Source organism: Phoca vitulina, unplaced genomic scaffold (genome assembly GCF_004348235.1).
Source record: "Phoca vitulina isolate PV1807 unplaced genomic scaffold, GSC_HSeal_1.0 scaffold37, whole genome shotgun sequence".
Taxonomy (NCBI): Eukaryota; Metazoa; Chordata; class Mammalia; order Carnivora; family Phocidae; genus Phoca; species Phoca vitulina.
In genome coordinates, this window is record NW_022589740.1 from 6,304,690 (window position 1) to 6,327,199 (window position 22,510).

At 39.3% G+C, this 22,510-nt stretch overlaps 1 protein-coding gene and 1 non-coding gene across 3 annotated transcripts in view; both read left to right on the forward strand.

The window, feature by feature from the left end:
- The window catches only part of LOC116646688 (histone-arginine methyltransferase CARM1-like), a 281,582-nt gene that overhangs the window by 149,930 nt on the left and 109,142 nt on the right, over nt 1-22,510 (forward strand). The window lies entirely within an intron of this gene.
- Nucleotides 217-361, forward strand: LOC116646764. Its single transcript, XR_004302207.1, has one exon. It is a non-coding gene; the product is annotated as a U4 spliceosomal RNA (small nuclear RNA).

Consider the following 22,510-nt stretch of genomic DNA (forward strand, 5'->3'; position numbering starts at 1 on the left):
TCATCACTCTGATTTCTCTGACCTTTTGTGCCAATCTGCCTGCGCAGCTGGGCGCAGAAGCATGTCTGCTTCTTAGCTGTGTATCGAGAGATGGGATGAGTACACTTTTTCCATAAAGGGCCGTCCGGTAAATATTTCAGGTTCCACGGGCCATGTGGCCTTTGTCACAGCCACTCCACTCTGACCTTCTAGGCACAGCCATAAAGAATGGGTGTGAGCTCTGTGCAGTGGCAGTATCGTAGCCAATGAGGTTTATCCGAGGTGCGATTATTGCTAAAAGAATGGGTGTGGCTGTACTCCAATAAAATTTAATTTATGGACACTGAAATTTGAATTTTATATAATTTTCATTTGTCGCAAACTATTCTTGCTTTGGTTTAAAAAAAAATGTGTGAAAATATAAAAAATATTCTTAGCTTGTGGGCTATACAGAACCATGCCAGAGGCCGGATTTGGCCTGTGGGTCATCGTTTGCCCAACCCTGATCTAGAGACAGGGCAGTGTGGTAAATAAAAGTATGATTTTTTGTTTGTTTGTTTTGGCTCAAAGCCTGTCACCAATCAGCTATATAATTTGAGAGTGGTTCCTTCATCTCCTAAGGTTCGGAGATAATCCCAGTATGTGCTGCAGAGGAATGGTGGTTGATTAGATGAGGTTAGTGGATGTATGTAGCCCCGTGCACTGTAAGCATCCACGATGCGCCCGCGGCTGGGCTAGTCACCACGGGAGATCTGAAAGTGAAGCAGACAGGGCTGCACTCTCCAGGGGCTGCGAGTCCAGCAGGGAGGTGGCTGGGTGCCCCAGTCACTGTCACACACATGACAGAGTGATCATAGCTGTAACAGAGACACAGCAGGGACAGTCTGTCATCCCCAGGTTCACAGTGTTGCTTCTGGAGGTTTTGGAATGCTCTGTGTGTTTGCTCAAAGAAAGAGCTGACCGGCCTTGGACCACCATGGTGAGGCCAGTCCACCCACCTCTGGGATCCCCTGTGGCATTGCAGCCCAGCTCCCCTGTCACCTTTGCCGGCACCACCGCTCTTCCATCTGCTCACACTCCCCCTGAAGCCACAGAGGTGGAGATTCCACTTTCCATCCTTTGTCATGTTGCGCAGTTGAGCTTCTGGCAGAGATCACCTTGACATTGGTGAATTTCTATTAACTGGAAGTCATTATAATGAAATGTGCAAATTTGTGAGAAGTCATTTGCAAGCAAGGTGAGCTGTATAGTAATCGATGCTTTCACGTTGTTTGTATTATTTTAACTTCCACTTAAAAACCAATCATACCTTTACCTCTTTGTAAAATTACTTGTTCTGCCCAATCTGGCCATGAACTAGAATCCTAACTGGGCTTATTACTTGGATACGACCTCTCAGTCAATTGCTTTAACTCAGCCTTTAAAGACAAAAGATAGCAAAGTGACTTGTGAAAGATTAGAACCTCCATATGGTTTTAATGACATACAGTTTCTAAATGGTTTTCTTTTATGTAATGTGTATATCACAGGCATACTTTTGAGACTAGAATAGTAAGTAGTGATACTAATAGTCCATCTTACCTTAAGAAAGCATAGGTAAGTCCCTTAGCAACAGTCCTGGCTCTTCCCAGTTTGCTTCCTGAAGTTTTCCTGAATCTACATCACTCATGAGTCCTTTTGTGTCCTGTATCCTGTGCTGTTCTGTTCCATACAAGCTGACCTCTTAGACTCTTGAATCAGGTATTTTATACCAGTTGCAAAGCTTTCTCTCTGTCTTCAACTGCAGTTACTTAAGTTCAAGTGTTTAAAGTAGTGATCTTCCCATTCTTTCTTTTTGCAAACTCTTTTCTTCTGCTATACTTAAAAATGCTTGCTGCAGCTGCCAGTTACCTTGGGGATTTCTTCTCTCATTTTTGCACTGTTATGATTTCTTTCTGCACTGTCCACTCTTTGATCTGCCTTCTGCTGTGACAGTGGGAAGGGTTTTTGAGGTTATTCTAGAATTTTCAAGTATGAAAGGAACTTCCAAGTTGGGTATGACATGGAAAGCTTGCCTGTGCAGGGCTGCTGTATAAAACAATTCCATACAACACTATTCTCTTCATAGTCTCTGTGAATATTTTGTGCAGTGCACAACCTGCATGGTGATACTTGGCTACCCTGGCCCAGTGGACAGGACTCCCTGAGGCTATGATGTATACTCTGGATGATGCTGCCATACTCATAAAGAAGGAGGGGGATGAAGTGGAAGAGCAGGAGGGGAGAAGAACAGTAGAGCTGCTTTTGTGCTACGCACTCTTCTAAGACTTTACATATATTAAGTCATTTAATTCCTAAATAGGTGAATTTTATTTTAGTAGTGACTGGTCCCAACAGTGTGCCAGTTCCTGTGCTGGTCAATGGTGAAAGACCAGAAACAGACTTCTTTCTTTCATGCAGGTTAGGGGCAAGCTAACGAATTTCAGTGGAACTGATCAAGAAGTCAGCTCTGATATCCACAGCAGGACCAAAGCTCAATGCAAAGAAAATCGCTAACATTGTCACCAGACATGTGGCAAAGATGACAGGCTCCGTTGCAAACATGACAAATCCAACTTCGCATTGAACATTACATTACCAAGTGGCCCTTCTGTTCAGCTTTACTTTTCTCTGTAACTCCATGTCTTGGCCTTTCTACTCAGGAAAACCAGGCCACTTCCCCACCTGCATGTCCACTCAAAGACTGACCCGCTGTGAGCTTTGCTCCAGGCTATTACCCTCCTCCTTCCTCTTTACCGGTTCACATAGCTCCTACCTTGGCTCACCTGTCACCTCCGCTAAGCAGCCTTCCCTGATGGAAGGAATACGTAGCAATCCGCCTTCTGGGATCTTTGAATACAAATTATCCTGCATCATTTTGTGTGTAACAATGCATTGCTTTGTAGTAGTTCTCATGCCACTTGGATAAAATTCACACCTGTGTCCACTCATTTTCCTTTTGCAGAATAAAATAATCTCCAGCCTGATCTAACACTGCAAACCATGAGTTTTACTTTTTCCTTTCTGATTTGGATCTTTTTTTCCCCTTAATTGCTCTGGCTAGGACATCCAGTACCATGTTGAATAAGTGGTGAGACTGGACGCCACGTCTTGTTACTGATCTTATAGGAAAACTTTCAAACTTTCACCTTTGAGTATGATGTAACCTTTGGGCTTGTTATATATAGTCTTTATTAAGTTGAGATATGGTCTTTCTAGATCCAATTTGTTGAAAGCTTTCACCATGAAAGGATGTTGTATTTTGTTAAATGCTTTTTCGGCATCTGCTGAGATGACCATCTGACCTTTATCTTTCATTCTGTTCACATGGTGTATCACATTTATTGATTTGCATATGTCAAGCTATCTTTGAGTCCCAGCGATGTATCATCATAATGTGTTGTTAAATTTAGTTTTGGTAATATTGTGTTGAAGATTTTTGCATCTGTGTTTATCAAAGATAACAGACTATAGTTTTCTTGTAGTGTCCTTACCTGGCCTTGGTGTCAGGGTAAGGCTAAACTTGCGGAATGAGTTTGGCGTTTTCCCTCTTCTTTAACATTTTGGAAGGGTTTGGGAAGGATTGGTATTAATTTTTCTTTAAATGTTTGGTAGCATTCACCAGAGGAACCATCTGGTCTTGGGCTTTTCTTTTTTAGGGAGTTTTAATTTTTTTTTATTTTATTTATTTTTTTTGTCAGAAAATATTTTTTTTGTTATGTTAATCACCATACATTACATCATTAGTTTTTGATGTAGCGTTCCATGATTCATTGTTTGCATATAACACCCAGTGCTCCATTCAGTACGTGCCCTCCTTAACACGCATCACCAGGCTAACCCATCCCCCCACCCCCCTCCCCTCTAGAACCCCCAGTTTGTTTCTCAGAGGCCATAGTCTCTCATTGTTCATCTCCCCCTCTGATTTCCCCCCCTTCATTTTTCCCTTGCTCCTATCTTCTTCTTCTTTTTTTTTTTTTTAACATGTAATGTATTATTATTTGCTTCAGAGGAACAGGTCTGTGATTCAACAGTCTTACACAATTCACAGTGCTCACCATAGCACATACCCTCCCCAATGTCTATCACCCAGCCACCCCATCCCTCTTGGGGAGTTTTTAAATACTAATTCAATCTCTTTAGTCATTATTGGTCTTTTCAGATTTTCTAATTAATTCTCTTGATTCAGTTTTGGTAGTTTGTAATGTTTCTAGAAATTTCTTCTAGGCTATCCATTTTGTTGGCATATAAAATCGCTAATAGTAATCTCTTTTTTTATGTTTTCAGATTTTAATTAAAGGAAATAGTAATAGGACTGAATGATAGACACACAAAAAATTATATGGAGTTGCACATTCCATCTTAACCAAATATGCTACTTCTTTAAACCACAAACTTAAAATCCCTTTCAAATTATTGTTATATGATTTCAAAAAGTCTCCTGCATATTTTCCTGTGCATGAAAATGGAAAAGATCTTTGGTAAGGAAATACATACTCAAAATGATTATTATAATTTGTTCCCCTCCTTTCATATATGCAAGAGACTTCTAAGAAAGATACAACCTAAAATATAATAACAACTAAGTATGCTACAATTTCACGTCTTGGGAAACTATCATTTTCCTTAATTATGAATAACATTCTTATTAACAAAACATTCAGAGAAGTTGTAAAGGACAAGTATACACCCTTGCTTTGTAGTCAACATAAAGTACAAGAATGACAAAGTAGAAAAAGCACAGTGCAGAGCATAATCTCTTAATCTTTTGCTTTTCTGTGGTATTGGTTTTAATGTCTCCTCTTTCATTTTTTTTTTTTTTTAAATTTCAGGTTTTTATTTAAACTCTAATTAGTTAACATGTAGTGTAATATTAGTTTCAGGAGTAGAAATTAGTGATTCATCACTTACATATAACATATAACAGTGACCATCACAAGTGCCCTCCTTAATACTCGTCACCCATTTGGCCCATCTCCCTCCATCAACCCTCAGTTTGTTCTCTATTGTTAAAAGAGTCTGTTTTATGGTTTGCTTCTCTCTCTTTTTCCTGCCTATATTCATCTGTTTCATTTCTTCAATTCCAATATGAGTGAAATCACATGGTTTTTCTCTTTCTCTGATTTATTTTGCTTAGCATAATACACCCCGGCTCCATCCACATCATTGCAAATGGCAAGATTTCATTCTTTTTTATGGTTGAGTAATATTCCATTGCATATATATATCACATGTTCTTTATCCATTCATCAGTTGATGGACATTGGGGCTCTTTCCATAATTTGGCTATTCTTGATAATGCTGCTCTAAACATCAGGGTGCATGTGTTCCTTTAAACTGGTATTTTTGTATCCTTTGGGTAAATACCTAGTAGTGCAACAGCTGGATCATAGGGTAACTCTATTTTTAACCTTTTGAGGAACCTCCATACTGTTTTCCAGAGTGGCTGCATTGGTTGCATTCTCACCAACAGGGTAAGCAGGTTTCTCTTTTTCTGCATCCTCACCAGCATCTGTTGCTTCCTCTCTTGTTCAGTTTAGTCATTCTGAGAGGTGTGAGGTACTATCTCATTGTGGTTTTGATTTGTATTTCCCTGATGATGAGTGATGTTGAGCATCTTTTCATGTGTCTGTATGTCTCCTTTGGAAAAATGTCTGTTGGCCATCTGTATGTCTCCTTTGGAAAAATGTCTGTTCATGTCTTCTGCCCATTTCTTAACTGGATTATTTGTTTTTTGGGTGTTGAGTTTGATAAGCTCTTTATAGATTTTGGATACTAACCCTTATTGGATATGTCATTTGCAAATATCTTCTCCCATTCTGAAGGTTGACTTTAGTTTTGCCCTGTCAGCTCTTCCTGCAAAACCACAGAACACTGGGACAACAACAAGCCGGGCCTCTCGGGGTATGAGGTGATGGGCCACCCAAGGTACAGTCCAACATCCCCCATGTATGGATCTATGTGAATAACAAAAAACTTCGCAGGTGTAGATTTAAAGTGCAACCCCAAATGACTTTCTTTGGAGGTACCCAAACAAGACACCAGAATAGAGTCTGTAAAAAATCAAATCTATCATGATCAGCGTCCCTCCCCTGAATGAAGTTAACCTCCTAAGCCAGCTGACCTTCTTATGTTTTTATTTATTTATTTTAAAAGCAAACCAAGTGCATACAGCGTCTTTTAAAAAGTCTTGTAAATGTTGCAAAGTTTTTAGGTGTTATTTATAATCTGAAGAGATTCATAAAAAACTACTGGACTTGTTAAGACTGCAAATACTAGCCCCTTTGTCCCCCCATGAAAAAAGCAATTGTTACAAAAATATAAAAAATAGACTAGCTTCTACTATGTAACCTTTCCTTCCTCGTCTTTCATATCTGACAATACTTATTTGGGTCATATTTTTTAAAGCTAATCTAGCTAAAGTTTTGCCGATTTTTTGTTGTTGTTGTTTTAAAAAATCCAACTCTTAGTTTCATTAATGTATTCTTTTTTTTTTTTTCTTGTCTCTATTTCACTTATATCTGCTCAGATCTTTGTTATTTTTTTGTTGTTGTTCTAACTTTGGACTTATTTTGGTCTTCCTTGAGATATAAAATTAGGTTATTTGAGATCTTTCCTTTGTGTCATTTAACATTAGAATTTCCCTCTTAGAACTGCTTTTTCTATATCCCATAGGTTTTGGTATGTTTTATTTCTATTTTCATATGTATCAATTCATTTTATTTCTTCTTTGACCTATTGGTTGTTTAGGAGGGTGTTGTTTAATTTCCATGTATTTGTGAATTTTCCACCTTTCCTCCTGTTACTGGTTTTGTTTCCTACTGTTGTGTTCAGAAAAGATACTGGTATGATTTGAGACTTTTTAAATATGCCAAGACTTGTTTTATGACATATCATATGCTCTATTGTGGAGAATGTTCCATAGGTATTTGAGAAGCATGTATATTCTGCTGCTATTGGATAAGATGTTCTGTAGATCTCTATTATGTCCATTTGATCTGAAGTATAGTTTAAGTCCAGTGTTTCCTTATTGATTATCTGGGTGGGTATCGAAGTAGGGAATTAAAGTCCCCTACCATCATTGTATTTTTGTCTATTTCTCCCCTCAGATCTGCTAGTATTTGCTTAATATATTTAGGTGCTCCAATGTTGGGTGCATATATTTTTATGATTTTTATATCTTCTTGATGAATTGACCTCTTTATCATTATATAATGACCTTCTTTGTCTGTTGTAACAGTTTTGGGCTTAAAGTTTACTTTTTCTGATATAACTATAGATACCCTGCTCTCTTGGTTTCCATTTGCATGGAATGTCTTTTTATGTCCCTTCACTCTGAGCCTGTTTGTGTCCTTAAAGCTGAAGTGAGTCTCTTATAATCAGCATATATTTGGGTCTTGTGTTTGTGTGTGTGTGTGTACATGCACATGCTTATCCATTCAGCCATTCTCTGCCTTTTAATTGAAAATTAATTAGAAATTAATCCATTTATGAAACTAATATTACATTATATGTTAACTAATTGGAATTTAAATAAAAACTTGAAACCTTAAAAAAGAAATTAATCCATTTACATTTAGGGTAATTATTGATAGAGTAATTATTGATAGGTAAGGACTTACTAATGCCATCTTATTAACCATTTTCTGGCTGTTTTATAGTTCCCTTGTTCCTTTCTTCCTCTCTTGATGTCTTTCTTCATAAATTGATGATTTTTTATAGTGGTATACTTTGATTCCCCTCTCTTTATCTTTTATGAATCTACTGCAAGTTTTGGCTTTATGATTACCATGAGGCTTACATAAAGCATCTTATAAAGATAACGTCTATTTTACATTAACAACTTCAGTAGCACAAAAACTGTACCCTATAACCTCCCTTTCCCCATGTTTTGGTTTTGATATCTCAATTTTCCTATTTTATATTGTGTATTCATTAACAAATTATTATAGCTATAGTTATTTTTAATGCTCCTATCCTTAAAAAAATACTCTTATCCTTTAACACTTAAACTAGAGTTAAGTTGTTAACATAGCCCCATATTACAGAAACACAGTATTTCTGAATTAGTGTGTTGTATATTTTCATATGTTTTCATGTACTAATTAGTGTCTTTTTAGTTCATCTTAAAGAAATCCTTCCAACAGTTCTTATAAGGCAGGTCTAGTAGTGGTGATGAACTTCCTCAGCTTTTCTCTGTCTGGAACAGTATTTCTCTCTTTATTTCTGAAGGATAACTTTGCCAGTTAGGGTATTCTTGGTTGGTAATTTTTTCTTTCAGCACCTTAAATATATCATCCCACTCTCTCCTGGCTTGTAAGCTTTGTGCTGAGAGAACCACTGATACTCTAATTGGGGTTCCCTTGCAAGTTACAAGCTTATTTTCTCTTCCTGTTTTTAAAATTCTCTTTGATTTTTGACAGTTTTATTATAATGTTTTGGGGAAGGATTTTGTCTCTTTCTTTCTTTCTTTTTTTCTTTTTTTTTTTAGAGAGAGAGAATGTGTGCACACATGAGTTGAGGGGGTCAGGTAGGAGGGAGAGGAAGAGAGAAAACCTTAATCAGGCTCCACACCCAGCACAGAGCCCAGTACAGGGCTCAATCTCGTGACCCTAAGATCATGACCTGAGCCAAAATCAAGAGTCAGCTGCTTAACCAACTGAGCCATCTGGGCACCCCTGGGCAGGATTTTTTCAAGTTGAGTTTGTTTGGTACCTATTAACATCATAGGTACCAATCTTTCTCGAGATTTGGGAAATTCCCACCATTATTCCTTTAAAGAAGCTTTCTGCCCCCTTTTCCCTCTCTTTTCCTTCCGGACCTCCAACAATTTGCAAATTGTTTCTTTTTATGGTATCTCATAGATCGCATATGATTTGTTTACTCTTTGTTTTTTAACTAATCAAACATATAAATTTATGTAATGCTCCTCCATTCTGTATATTATCTTGTTCACTCTTTTTAATTCTTTTTTTCTTTGTTTTCCTTTGACTGGACATTTTTAAAGTTCTGTTTTCTAACTCACAGATTCTTTCTTCTGTTTGGTCCAGTTTGCTGTTGATATTCTCCATTGCATTATTTTTTTTTTTTACTCATTGTATTCTTTAGCTCCAGAATTTCTATGATTCTTTTTTATGATTTCTGTCTCTTTGTAAAACTTCTCATTTTGTTCATGTATTATTTTCCTGATTTCATTGAATTGCCTTTCTGTGTTTTTTATATCTCATTAAGTTTCCTTAAAACAGCTGTTTTGAATTATTTACTGGGTAAATCACAGTCTTTATAATTGGTTACCAGAAGATTATTGTGATCCTTTGGTGATGTCACTTTGCCTTGATTTTTCATGTTCCTTGAAATTTGTATAGCTGTCTTCACATTTGAAGTAGTATCATCTCCTCCAGTCTTTACTAACTGGAAGAGAAATCCCTTCCATCAGCCCTGCTAAGGATTCTGAGACTGTCTCAGACCTATGGATACACCTGCTTCATATTTCTTGCTCCCTCATGTGGCAGAGTTCTTAAGCCTTAATGCCTTCTTTCAATCTTGCAATGCCCCAGACCAAATGCTGACAGTTTCTCTTTGTTTCCCCAAAAGTGATGCTCAAGGTTAAGTTGGCGGTCTCTCCCTGGCCCACAGTTTTAGGCTTTCTATACATGCTCACTAACCATCTGCCAAAGGTTGCTCTCACTGCCACCATCAGGAGCTCACACAAAGAGCTGGCCATAGAGGGGAGGTGTGTATGAGGGAGGTGTGCAGAGCACTGGGGATGCCTGTGGGCCAGCTGGGCAGATCTATGGGCAAGGTGTCTCCAGTAGCTTGTTAGAGAGCTTTTTGATGGAGTCCACACACAGTTAGTAGGATTCTCATCCTTTAAATGCCCTCTGTGAGTCCTATCTGCTGCTTTCCCAGTCTCTTCCCATCCCTAGTCATGCTTCTCATGATTCAGTACTCTGGATGGGGTGGAAAAGAAATGAGCATTTTGGCAGCATTCCACACAGCTGGGGAAGCTGGAAACTTACAGACTCTCCCTTTTCCCCATGGTAGAAATCATGGACAAGAAGATCTCTCTCAGCCCTAAGCTGGGCTTCTTTGGAAGAGAGGTGATGTGGGTAAAGTCAGACTTTTCCTCTTACCCTCTCCAATGTGTCCAAATGCATTTTTTTTCTCTAACATATGTTCGCACTCATCCATTGAAAACCTGGATGTCCACAAAATTGCTCTCATCCATGGATGATTATCTACGATAATATTTTCTGGGGGCTGTCAGACCATGGCTGAGAAGGGCTGGAGCTAGTTCATGTGTCCCTGTGGTGTCCACAGCTGGGATCAAGATTGTGTACCTAGCACCTGACACATGGCGGGGTTAGACTTCTCCTCGGTCTTTTCATATATGGTGCTGAATTCCACAGCTCCCACAAAGACACTTTTGTCCATGGATGGATACCAAATTGTTGTTGGGGGTTAGGGTGGGGGGTAGGAATAAGGGATGTCTTATTCAGCTATGATGCTGATATCACTCTAAACTTGGCGTTCTTGTTGCTTTACTGTGATAAATCGTACATTGTGTCATTGATAGTCACCTGGTTTATAGGGATAGTGAGAGATCAGCTAGAGTATTTTAAATAAATATTTGGTGTAATTTTGCCAATATAGAATAATGGATAACTAGTTTTCAATGAAACATCTCCAAAGAAGGAAATTCTGCACTTACACACATAGAAGCCATTGCTGTCATGGTTTTGTGATGCTTGGAATAAAAATCATTTCCCTGTCTAGCCAGTCTCTTTGACTATAGCTGATGTCATTTCCCTATTATTTATGTTACCTCAATGCAGTACATCTTAATTCTGTCTTTGTTCCTTTTTTCTTCCAATGTAGAACATGCCCCTTAAGAATGTCCTGTGTTTTAGAATTTCCCACTTTCTCTAATGCAGATGCTGGTATTGGATAAACGTTGGCCTCACTAATTTGACTCTGAGAAAACCGTGTCTGTATCTCTCCTTCATCTGTACAGTGGAGATAATACCTCTTGGCAGCGAGGATTGAATTAAATAACACCATAAATGTGAAAATATCAAATGGAGCAGTTCATAAATATGTGCTTGCTTTTTAACCATGGCTGAGACTGGTAGCAGGAAGTATCTCTCTTCTCCACTCCTGATTGCTCTTTTGTGTTTCTCTCCCCTCCTGCTCTTTCCCTCAGCCTCCTCCTCTTCACTTTGGTTCCTGGGCAGATGCTACTGTGAAGACAGTGCAGCTCCCATCTGCTTTCAGCATATGGGACCAACACTGTTGCTTCCAAAGTCCTTGTATTTGCTGTTCAGAGCAGGGGGGGTTATTATGTGGAAAGTGAGGCAGAAAGTTGCAGATTGGTTTCACCAGTCTGTTAAATCTTCATATAGTGACGATGGAATCAGTAGATGAATCTTTCTGTCCATCATCCATCCATGCATCCATCTCCCAATTTCTTCCGCTGCAAAGTTGTGTTTCCACAAACGTTTATGTAATAACATAAAAATACAAAAATTTCAAGATCAGGCAAAATATAGAAAGCACAGAAGACTAAGGCCAAGAGGAAATTAAAACACCAATCTGCATATTATGGGACCCAGAAATACTACTGATGACCCATGATTTTGGCTGAGCATCCTGGCACCCAAGCAAAAGAGGAAATATTATCAATTTACAAGATTACCAGTGTCCTTAAGGGGCAGAGCAGTGGCAGATGGGCAGACTGTATTAAGCAAAGCTTCTTTGGGCATTTAGATCTGAAAAAAAATTTTCAGGTGGGTCCGTAATCTTATGTGGAACATCCTTCATGTGAGAGTATCCAGGGTTCTAAACTCAACACTCATTCTAGAGCTGGTGTGCAGTTAAAGCTTCAGGTAAGTCATACATGGAAACAAAACAAAACAAAACAAAAAAACCTCCTGGTTGTAGCCATGAAAACACTGACTGATAACCAGTATTCCTGGATTTAATCCTCCTGGCTTTGGGTCCGTATTACGTACCATTCCATATGAGCAAAGTGTAGATGGATGTCAACCAGGGAACGTTCAACTATTGCTAAACCCGTTCGTTGCTTATCACAGAAGTGGATGGTTGGGTCAGTTTGTTAGGGGGTGATGATAATGCAGTGTGCACTGTGGGCATCCTTCCTGAGTGGAACTGATCTTCAACTATAGATGTCACACTCCTAAGTCCCCTAGATCATCTCTAACTATAGGGAAAGGCTGGGGGAGGTGGATGATCTAATAAAAACTCACCTTCACAGCTTAAATCACACTGAGGGCAGTCAGCAGCACCATGTTCCTGTGCAAGTGGGTTGTTTGGGGATGATCGTGACTCATGATGAAAGCTTATCAAAGAGCTCTGCACTTAGAGTTTGAATCTGCTCTCATGAGTATCTGCCCAGAATAGCCAAATAAAGTCATTGCCAAAAAGGTCAACAACTTCTACCACAAGCTCAAAGTGAAACTAACAATTGGTTGAAAAGATAGCATGATAAAGTGTGTTTGACTGTCATTTTCTGTAGCTTTTATGATTTCATGGTGCTTAGAAATAGAAGGGGAGTAGTTGATATTTTAAGTTGCAGACTTGTTGTCCATTTAGTTCTGTAGCAGATCCTGGAGGATATGGGAGCCCAGACTCAAATGCCAACAGGGCCCAGGCGGGTCGTGGAAGTGTAAGAGGTGGGCTGGCTGCAAAGAGAATGGTGGGAGCCGTGGTGAACTGGAGATCTCATGTGCCTTCAAAAGATAGCAGCAGCTACTCCCCTTGTGCTGATTGTGGCCACAGAGAAATTCAGACCCAGGGATATCCTGCTGCACAATTTTAGCCAGAAACTCACATTTCCTGTGAAATTTTCCTGATTTTGAAGACACATGATAGCCAAATTTAAAAATGCCTGAGGGCTGGATTTAGCCTGTGATCAGTCATTTTGCACCCAGTGGACCAGCTATAAAAATGTGAAAGAGAAAACAGAGCAGCAGAGATTGAGCTAAGAAGGCACGTGCATATCCGTGCTTTCAGCCAAGTACAGATTCACGTCATTGAGAAAACAATAGGAGGTGCATTTTGCTCTCCCCTAAAAATGAACACAAGATGAATTTCTTGTAAGGTAGCCCAACTGTGTCGTATTATTGTTAAATCCATGTTTGAGTGGGAAGAGAGCTAGATCTTAAAAGTTGTATTGCAAAACCAAAAGATGCTCTTTGTCATCTGAACTGGTCTTTTTATGTGACTTGAAGTCTCAAGTCTGCCAGGTACAAAGTACCTTCTTCCCTTTGCCTTGTAACAGGGGCAGATGTTCCCAACCAAGTTCAGGGGGTTTCTATCTCATTCATTTACAGATAATACATAAAGAGAAGCCAGAGGGATTTTTTTTTTTTTTTTGGTCTACCTATTATGTTTTCACTTAGCTAAATGAAATACCCCAAACATGATGTTCTCAAAGTACAGGCTGCTGTTTCAATTTTTTAAATGTTATGTTGGGCTATATTAAATGCTTACCCAGAGTTAGTTGTTTGGGGAATGTAGGGAATATGGCATTAGCAACCATAAAAATGTTGATTTAAGTTGCTAAACATCATTTTAAAAACTGTGTAAATCTACTCAAATCGGAAATGTACCTTTATAACCCTTGTTTGGTGTCCACCTGCCTTGCTTTGCTTGCTGGGAGGCATGCACAGGCCATGGGACCCCATTGAATAATGGCTCATGCTGCCACATAAGAAAAAATCAGCGCCTCTGTGAATATATGTTAAATGCTCCAGAAGGTGCATTCTGGCCTCAATGAACCTTTTGTTTCTCTACAAGTCTGCTGACCTTCGCATGACTAGGTGGTTTTGTGGAATTCAAAGAGAAAAGTATGGTGCAGTTTATGACTACAATGTGAAATATTATATAAAATTGTTGGTAAAACCCAAAGCTAACCCAAACTCAAAGCAAGAAAACTCTTAGTAAACTTGGGTGAACTGGCAATGAATCAGGAGGAAAAAAAACCCAACATTGTTGGAAAGTGGGGGAATTTCTGTTCTAGTTAAGGCTACCTAAAAATCAGTTCAAAAAGAGAACTTACTGTAAGGAACTGTGTCGTGGCCTTTAAGGCTGAGGAGCAGAGTGTCCCCGGACTGTAGTGAGGACCTAGGTATTCTCTGCCTTGACTCTCCCATCTGCATCTTTTTGTGTCATCATCTCTCTCAGCTGCCTTTTCCTCTTGCACTTGACCCAGCGTGGACACCTCCCTTGAAACTACAGCATCTTCTAGCTGTGATGACTCAATAATTTATTATCCAAATCAGGATTCTTTTTTTTTCCACTTCATCCTTTTGAAATTTTTATTTATTTATTTCATCATGATAAACATACTCTAATCCCCATCATCCATTTCACCCACCCCCTCACCCACCTCCCCTCTGGTAATCATCAATTACCAGAACTCTTTTGAGTGTGAAAGGAAATGGGATCAGTAATTTCTCCGGGACAGGTGAGTGAGGATGTAGGATTGCCCCTGCCTTTAGAGCCCCAGAGCCCAGCCACTTGATCCTGGTGTCTCTGAGTCTCCTGGTTCAGGTTGTGTGACCCTATGTTCCAGCAGCTCTTTCTTAGCTAAGGTGGGATGTGGTATCCAATGCTCATTCTCTGCTGGGTGGGATATGGGATCAAGGGGTATGAACAGAGTATCAGGAGCTTTGAGCAGGGCCAGATCGTCTTAGGGAGGGTGGACAGGAACAGGAAGCTGGTGACGGTTACAGGGACAGGGACACAATGTGTTACAGGACCAGAAGTGTTGGCTCAGTTGCTCTGAAGTGATCTCTCACAACGGCACCCTTGGCTGGGAGCACAGCCTGGGTTGAGGCTAGCCCAAGCTCAAAGATTTCAGAAGCCAAGTAGGTGAATGTCCGTTTTCCATGGCTCACCTCCCTCCAGTTTGCCCCCTGAAGCACACAGATTTTCTCACTTCTCCTTGCCCTGTTTCCCCTTAGTCTATAATGTTTGTACTTCTCTCTTAGCAGTGGTCAGCTGTGGTTTGGCCTGTCTTTACTCTCCTTTCTTCTACTCACAAAAGCCCAATTTTCCTTTGGGTTTAGATAGGGCTGACTCAAGTCTGGCATGGACCCCTGGCTGGAACAATTGATTCAAAAATGGGTCTTTAATTTAACAAGGTTCAGTGGAGCTCAGTTCTGGGGCTTTTGTTGGAACATTTTGGGAAGACAGGATTTGCTGAGGTGGTAGCCCTGTAGTTGTGGAGATGCTGGTGGTCATCGTGTCCTTCTGAGCATGAAGCCAAAACAGAGAAATACGGAGTAAGAAAGAGAGAAAGAGACAGAGAGAGAAAGAGCGAGACAGAGATAGAGTTAAGAAATAGAGGAAGAGAGAGAGAGAGGATGTGTCTTAAAAATATCATTTGAGTATCCAGGCATAGCCATTCTTGAAAATAGAGTTTTAATCCTTGATTTTTCAGTTTTGTGAGCCATAATGTTTCTATTTCAGTTAAACCTAGATGAATTTCCACCACTTGCCAACAAAAGTTTTCACTGATGTCCTTGCTTTAGAATCTTTTTCCTGCTCGGGCTCAGTTAATTATCCCTCCGTCCAAGGCTGACCCCTGTTCCTTCTGCTTACTGGAAATCACACAGTCCTTAGATCGTGGGCTTTCCCTGTTGTGGGTGGAGTGTCAGGGCCAGAAGACTGGGATCCCACAGGGTTGAGGGACTTGGCTCAACATTCAAACAAACGAACAAACTTCCCTCTACAACCTACCTTCTTCACAAATTGTGAATCTCACTTTTTTACTAATGTTTAGGTCAGTGCTGATCATCTCAGTAAGCGTTTAATTGGTTTTTAAGATATGCATGAAGATTGCCTCTGAAATTTGACAAAATGTGTGACCCAATTGTTTTTGGATAAGACTCTTAACATTTAGAGATGTGACAAGTACACAAAATACTCCTCAGGAGCCCTCCCCAGTGCTTTGTACTAATGTTTCGGTAGGACAAAAGTAGTGTTAGGTAAGTGTTATATGGATTATGAATTAGAGGTTTGCTTGCAAATTGCAAGGCTTTGAAAGAAGAGCAAAGCCAAATAATACATTCAGTTTCTCAGAGTACATAAGTCCTTTTGTTTTAAGAGAGGTTGATTTGGCAGTTGCTTTCATGGAATGCTGACAAGTTTGTTTTGTTTTGTTTTTTTCCCCAAAAGGAGACAGAAACACTATAAGGGAGAAATTAACTTCAAGTTTGGTGAAGCTGTCTGTTTTTCTAGTTTTCTCATGTATGCAATAGAAATATCCAGTGCCTCATAATAATGCTCTGTTGACCACTCAAACAGTCTACTTTATATCTAAGTCCTTTTGCTACTTTACTAAGAAAACCTGCTTGTATGAGACATAAAAAGGGCCATCCTTATGTTGAATTTTACTCAGCAGCAGAGTCCCCTGTATTCAGAGAGAAGACCAGCATTGCAGCTCTTGGCAGCATGTTCATGCTGCTCAACTGATGCCCTGATACGCAGTTCTGCTTCTCCAGCTCTGACCAGATAGGAGGAATCAATGCAGTGTGTCCTCAGTGATTGTAAGCCATTTCCATCCTGAGGGCGAAAACACCCAGACCATGAAGCTAGGGGAAGGAGAATTAAATGGGGGCAAGTGGTCAGCACTGCTGTCTTCTCCTGACAGCAGGAAAAGAAATTGCTTCCTTAGGTGCCCAGTAAAATGAGCTCAATTTGGCAAACTTGAGCTGATGGGCTAGAGAAAATTAAAACAGGCTGTATGTAAATTCGTCAGGAGAGCCAAAAGCAGTTCTGCAACCATGTTTAGAGTTTGACATATTATTGTTGTTTTTTTTTAAATCCACACCATGATTATCATACTGTCAGTTGTGTGTTTTCTGGTATAATTTTGGGACATGTGGCCTGAACAGCTGATGCAGTCAGGCAGGTAGTACCCTTTCCTGCAGAGAAAGATGTTAGTATCTTGGTAAATAAACTGTATGGAAAGTACTACAGACAGTATCGCTTGTAAATAGCAGCTATTTAAGAGAAGCGAGCAAACAAAAACAGATGCCTTCAATCTGGTCCTTTTCGAAGCAACAACGATAAGGAAATGGTGCATCTCCATGGTCTATTGATCCACGAGTATAGTTGCATGCTAAAATGGAAAAGTAAGGGCTTGTTAAGAAGAAACTGAAATCAAGCTTGAGAATCAAAGGAAAGTAAATCATGGCGGTAGCATGGTTAATATCTGTATAATAGAGAAAATTACATCTTTGTATTTGTGGTGAAAAATGACAAAACATGGTGGTTGAGGCCAGCATGTCTACAGTACCTGTTCCACCAGGCCAGCCTCTTCCCAAACAGTGTGGACAAGTGTGTCCTTTGAAAGGAGTTCCCATTTTACCCATAAGCCATGCTGTGTCGGAGGGACTTGGCTTGTATTTGTCATTGAGGGCATGTCCCCATCCTTATACACTCTGCCCTTGGCTTCAGACTTCCAGGCTATACCCCACAGGGACCTCTTTCTTCCACAACAGTGGTTCTGACCCCTATCTTCCCACCTTTTCTACCCTGAGCCGCCAAAAGAGCCAATATGCCAACGTGAACATCCATTTAGACTTGATTATGTCCTAAAGCGGGCCTGTCTTTTCTCTTCTCTGGGAGCCAAGGATGGCGACTTTTAAACAGGTGGTGCCTGTAGATCGAAAGGCTTTTCCATCCGAAAAAATAATAAATGTACTTTTTGCTAAAATGTTCTCCAAAGGCAAAGTTACCTGCTGGATTTAAAGATTCCTTCACTCTAATCAAAAGTCCCTCCCCCTAGTTTGGAGAACAAGGAAGAGAAGGTGGCTTCTTCGTGTTGCGTCTCATCTTGGATTCGCCACTGAGCATTGCCATAGATGGAATGTTTGTGTCTCCTCCAAAGCTCGTATTTTGAAACCTAATCCTATAGGTGGTGGTATTTGCAGGCAGGGCCTTTGGGATATGATTATAAAAGAGACCCCAGAGAGGTCCCTTTCCACTTCCATCATGTGAGGACATAGCCGGAAGCTAGCAGCCCGCAACCAAGAAAAGGGTTCTCACCAGAACCAGACCATGCTGGCACCTTGATCTTGGACTTCCAGCCTCCAGACCTGTGAGGAATGGATTTCTATTGTTTATAAATCACCTGGTCTATCGTACTTTGTTAGAGCAGCCCGAATGGATTAAGACAGTGTCCTCCAGAGTCCTTTCTTCTGGAGACTGAGGGGAGGGAGAAATCAACAATTAAATTTCTTTTCCTTTTGAAAGTGCGTTTTTTAAAAAAAAATCTTTATATATCATATGGAAACACAGACATTTCCTTTATTTGCACACATTTATTTAACCATTAAAATAAAGGCAAGGGAGGCTTGCAAAGAGACATTCTCCTAGGAGCCATTGTGACAGAAATCACCATAGGCAGGAGTTCACTGATTGCTGATTCCTGGACTTTCCTGGATTGGATGCTCCTTATTTCCTAAATCCCATAAATACATCTTAAACTTGTCAAACAAGAAATTACGATAGAGTTGTGACTAAAGTGTCTATAATGTAAGAATATAATATTTTTTAATCGAAACATAGTAGAGCTGGTATATCCAATTAGTGTTTATTTTGGAAGGCTGTCTATATATTGCACGGATGCTGGTGTAACCTAAAACTCTGTTAGAACTTCTCTTTTACATTTTCCTTTGGAGACCGTTGGTGAGTGACACAAGACTATCCATGTTAGTTGATAGTCATAATCTTGTTTGTTAACTAAAAACGATACTTTTCAACTTGTCACACATCCTGTTTACTAAATTAGGCACCCATTATATTTGGCTGTATTAAAAAGTCAGATGTCCCCCAAAGTATGGAGACTTGCAACTGTTGAGAATATTCAAAAGACTATTTGTTGGACAAATGAATTTACTGTAGGCTTTGAAAGCCCAAACAGCGTAGATGCCCAGGATTCGAAGAACTCACAGATGGGTGACACCACTGCTGGGCGGTCTCTGAAAGCTCAGAGGGAATTGGAGAGGAGCCAAGAGACTAGAGCTGAGTCAATATTATCTAATACCTTCTGGGGTGTTTTAGTATGTCTGAGAAATTTTATTTTTTGGTGAGAACATTTCAGTTCTCTCAACAAATTTCAATTATACAGTCCATCGTTAGCAACTATAGTCACCATGTTATATATTAGATCCTCAGATCTTATACTCCTTATAGCTGAACATTTATATCCCTTTACCAACCTCTCCCTGTTCTTTTCTGCCCACCCCCCCCCAGCTCCAGGCAACCACTTTTCTACTCTATCTTTCTATGAATTTGACTTTTTAAAAGAAGATTATACATACAAGTGATAACATACTCTATTTTTCTTCCCCTGTCTTATTTAATTTAATGCCACAAGTTTTATCCATGTTGTCCCAAATGGCAGAATTTCCTTCTGTCTCATGGCTGAATAATATTTCATTGGGGGAAGTAGATAGATATGATATAATATGTCATTTTTATATCATGTCTTTATCCATTCATCTGTTGACAGAGATTTAGGCTACTTTCATGTCTTAGCTATTATGAATAATGTTGCAATGCACATGGGAGTGCAGACATCTCTTTGAGATAATGATTTCACTTCCTTTGGATATATACCCAGAAGTGGGACTGCTGGATCATATGGTAGGTCTATTTTAATTTTTTGAGGAACGTCCATACTGTTTTCCACAGGGGCTGCACCAATTTACATTCCCGCCAACAGTGCATGAGGATTCCCTTTTCTCCACATCCTCACTGACACATGTTACCTTTTGTCGTTTTGATGACAGCCACACCAACAGGTGTGAGGTGATGTCTCATTGTGGTTTTGATTGCATTTACCTGATGATTAGTGATATGAAGCATCTTTCGTTATCTGTTGGCCATCTATGTTTTTGGGAAAATGTCTACTCAGTCCCTTAGCCTATTTTTTAAATCAGATTGATTCTTTTTTTTCTGCTATGAGTTGTGCGAGTTCTTTATATATTTTGGATATTAACCCCTTATCAGATACGTGATTTGCAAATATTTTCTCCCATTTAATAGTTGCCTTTTTGTTTTGTTGATGGTTTCCTTTTCTGTGCAGAAGCTTTTTAGTTTGATGTATTCCCACTTATTTATTTTTCCTTTTGTTGCCTTTGCTTTTGGTGTCAAATTCAAAAAATCATTGCCAAGACCAATGTTGAGGTGTTTACCCTGTTTTCTTCTAGAAGTTTTATGGCTTTAGATCTTATGTTCAACTGTTTAATCCATTTTGAGTTGATTATTGTGTATGTTGTAAGATAGAGTTCCAGTTACATTGTTCTGTATGTGGATATCCAGTTTTCCCAGCATCATTTATTAAAAAGACTGTCTTTTCCCCATTATATATTCTTGGCTTCTTTGTTGTAAATTGATTGAGTATATAAGCACGAGGCTCTCTATTCTCTTCCATTAATCTTTGTGTCTGTTTTTAGGACAATACCATGCTGGTTTAATTACTGCAGCTTTGCAATGTAGTTTGCAATCAGAAAGTGTGATGCCTCCAGCTTTGTTGTTCTTTCTCAAGATTTCTTTGGCTCTTAGGGGTTTTACAGTTCCATACAAACTTCAGGATTGTTTTTCTTTTTCTGTGAAAAATGCCATTGGAATTTTGATAGGGATGGCATTAAAACTGTAGATTGCTTTGGGCATATGGACAGTTTAACAACATTAATTCTTCTAATCCATGAACACAGGGTATACTTACACTTATTTGTCTCATCCTCAATTTTTTTTCATCAATGTCTTACAGTTTTTAGAATACAGATAACTGGTATCACCTCCTTGATTCAGTTTATTCCTAAGTATTTTGTTCTTTTTGATGCAATTTTAAATGGGATTGCTTTCTTAATTTCTCTTTCTAGTAGTTCATTGTTGGTGTTTAGAAACAGAACTGATTTTTGTATATTGATATTGTATCTTGCAACTCTATTGAATTTGTTGGTTTTAACAGTTTTTTGGTGGAGTCCTTTGGGGTTTCTATATATAATATCATGTTGTCTGCAAATAGAGACAGTTTTGCTTCTTCCTTTCCAAGTTGGATGCCTTCTGTTTCTTTTTATTGCCTGATTGCTCTGAGTAGGACTTCCAATACTATGTTGAATAGGAGTGGTGAGAGTGGGCACCCTTGTCTCATTTCTGGTCTTAGAGGAAAAGCTTTCAGCGTTTTACTGTTGAGTATGATGTCAGCTGCAGGATTGTCATGTATGGTCTTTGCAGTGTTGAGGTGTGTTCCCTTTATACCAAGTTTGTTGCAAGTTTTTATCTAACAAAGTTTTCAAACATTTTAAAGTTTTAAAATATTATCCAATATCATTTAAAGGGAATAAAATGCAAATATAGAAAATTATAGTTCTATAGGGTTGGTACTTTTGACCCCCAGTAGAACTTGATAAGCAAATAAGCAGGTCCAAAATTTGAAGGAACATATCTAAAAACCTTGTTGAAATTAAGATCTACTAAGGCTCTGATGTTGCCTCTGAGAACAAATAGGAGAAACAGGAACAAAAGGACATTGTAGTTAGTGGGCTTTGTAGCTTTAAGTGTGGATGAGAGATTCTATATGAGAAGTATTGACAGTAGAGTATGATACTATTATTATAAATAATGTAGAGATAGATAACAACACAACGAAGAAAAATTACTGGGAGATTTTATCCCAAAATACTCTTAGTGGGTATATCTAGCAATCGTTTTTTGTTCCTGGCTTTCTTTTCTGAGTTTTAAAATTTCCTATGATTAAATTATTTACAAATTTTTTTTTTTTTGATTGACTTAACAGGTGTGGGATGAGGGTTCAACATCCATAGTCTAAAAAATCTTTTCAGGTGATTCTGATCAAGTGTTGAGGCCCACCATGCCTTTGGGTGTTCCAGAACATAGCAATGAGAAAAGGCTGGTTGAGCTGAATCTTGGGGGATGAATAGGAATTTGATGTCAAAAGTGAATTTAAAGAGAAGAACTGGGGGGTTTCAAGTCAAGAAGCCAGGCCAGGGCCAAGTTGATGTGGGAATTCATAAGTACTTCCACATGGCGGAAGCATGGAGGATGTAGGGCGCAAGGAGAAGGTGTATAGGGTAGCATGTGAGGGCAGATAAAGCGTGAGGGGCTGGAGCTCATGGTGAACTGAGAGTGTGTGGCCATCAGGAATCCAGCACAGGCTGTAGGGGAGAGACTTGGGCACATCACCAGAGGTGCAGAGGGAGAAGGCCACAGGTGATGAGGACTACTGGGCAAGGATGTAAGAGACAATTCTAAGGCAGAAGTCACAAAACTTGACCACTGTGTATGCTGTGTTATCTCTAAGTAATAACACTTCTGGGATTTTTTGAGCCGTCATCTATGTATTTCTTTTCCTCAAATAATAGAAAGCATTTCCTTGTATTCACATCTCTTTGGTTATTTTACTTCTCTCTACGCCTAGAGAATACTCAATGTGAAAAAAAAAAAACCCTGT